This window comes from Empidonax traillii, unplaced genomic scaffold (assembly GCF_003031625.1).
Source record: "Empidonax traillii isolate 1590-97213 ecotype Southwest subspecies unplaced genomic scaffold, ASM303162v1 scaffold2712:size35815, whole genome shotgun sequence".
Taxonomy (NCBI): Eukaryota; Metazoa; Chordata; class Aves; order Passeriformes; family Tyrannidae; genus Empidonax; species Empidonax traillii.
Genome location: NW_020957905.1, coordinates 13,486 through 15,240, shown reverse-complemented (window position 1 = coordinate 15,240; position 1,755 = coordinate 13,486). Strand labels below are relative to the sequence as shown.

Sequence of the window (1,755 nt, the reverse complement as noted above, 5' to 3'; positions counted from 1 at the left end):
CCTTGCCTGGATCAGGGACAGTGTGGCCAACAGGTGCAAGGAAGTGATTACTTCCCCTGGACTCAGCACTAATGAGGCCACACCTCGAGTTCTGTGTCCAGTTCAGGCCCCTCAGGAAGGGTGTCAGGGTGCTGGAGCAGGTCCAGAGAAGAGCAACCAGGCTGGTGAAGGGACTCGAGCACAGGTCCTCTGAGGAGGGAGGGAGGCTTGTTTAGTCTGGGGTTGGGGTTGTTTAGTCTGGAGCTGGGGTTGTTTAGTCTGGAGAAGAGGAGGCTCAGAGGAGACCTCATCCCACTCTACAACTACCTGCTAGGGGGTTGTAGCCAGGTGGGGGTTGGTCTCCTCTCCCTGGCAGCTCTCAAGAAGACAAGAGGGCATGGTCTTAAGCTCTGCCACATCAGGTTGAGGCTAGATATTAGGAAGAAATTCCCTGAGGAGAGGGTAATCAATCATTTCAATGGGCAGCTCAGGAAAGCGGTGAATCCTCTGTACCAGTAGGGTTTTAAGGTAAGACTGGATGTGGCACTTAGTGCCAGGCTCTAGTAAGCAGAGTGGTAGGGGATCAAGATATCGACTTGATGATCTCAGAGGTTTTTTCCAATCCAGCTGATGCTCTGATTCTGTGATTCATTGTGTGACCGACCTTTTGTTCTTTCTTTCCAGGTCAGATTCAAGTGGTCGATTGGGCTGTCGGAATTAAAGGGCAGACAAGCAAGGTGAGAATATTCTGGCCAGTCTGAATGCAAAGATATTTATGGCGAGCTGTATCATTGGTGAATCTAAGCACATACCTTGTCATTTGTTTTTTTTCCAGTGATACACAAGGTGACAAGAGTCAGCAGAATGGGAAGGAGGTCCTTGCAGTAAGGGGTGAGTGAAAAAGAACCCGAGTGGGGAACTTTGGTCAGAATGTTGCACTCTGAGGGAATGCGTCCGTATGTGCCTTTGCCTCTGTGATTTCTTTGCAGTGCCCATCCGTATTGCCAGAGGAGCAGACCACGGGCTGAGGAGCCGAGCGACAAGGTCAGGGTGCTTTGGCGTTGGCCTTGTGGGCGATTGCAGGGACTTCAGGGCTGGGCATTTAAGCATTGCCCTCTTCTCTTTGGAGGTGCCAGCCCGGTAACCTTTGGAAAGAAATGAGCATCCCAGGTGAGTCGGGGAGGTATCGTGGAAGAGCAGGGGCCCGGGGAAGTGTCAGAAATGCCACTGGAAGTTTGTTTTCCCTGTTCCAGGTGTACCACACAGTGGGAGCTGCAAGCTCTGCACCTCTTGCTGGAGGCAGTGACACGAGGACTTGGGGGCACTTAGGAGAGGGTGAGTGTGGGAATAGTTGGGGTTTGATCGATGTGATGCTAAAGTCCTGCACTGATTTTGGTTTCCTTTCTTGGAGCTGACGAAGAGAAGAAACCAGGGACTACAGGAAGCCCTGAGCCAGCCAAAGGGACGTGCTTTTGGAAGGTGGATGGACAGGTCCATCTCTCTGCAAGATAAGTGGGGGGCTCTGAGACAGAGAGAGGATGATATTCCCGTACAGGCTTGGGAATTACTGGGAGGGCTTTTGAAATTAGTGTAAGGAAGGGGATAGGGTTAGGGTTAACAAGGGTTAGGGTTAGTGTTAGAGTTAGGGTTAGGGTTAGGGTTAGAGTTAAGGTTAGGATTTAGGGTTTGGGTTAGGGTTAAGGTTAGAGTTGAGGTTAGATTCAGAACGGGGAAAGATACCTGCCAGTTCAAAGGTGATTTGCGCAGGCAACTCTT

The 1,755-nt window shown here is 50.9% G+C and overlaps 1 long non-coding RNA gene across 1 annotated transcript in view; it reads left to right on the top strand.

The window, feature by feature from the left end:
• Positions 1–1,755, top strand: part of LOC114072164 — a 14,201-nt gene that overhangs the window by 10,936 nt on the left and 1,510 nt on the right. Inside the window, exon 2 of the long non-coding RNA XR_003574139.1 lies at positions 708–716. This is a non-coding gene — a long non-coding RNA (uncharacterized LOC114072164). The remainder of the gene's footprint in view (positions 1–707; positions 717–1,755) is intronic.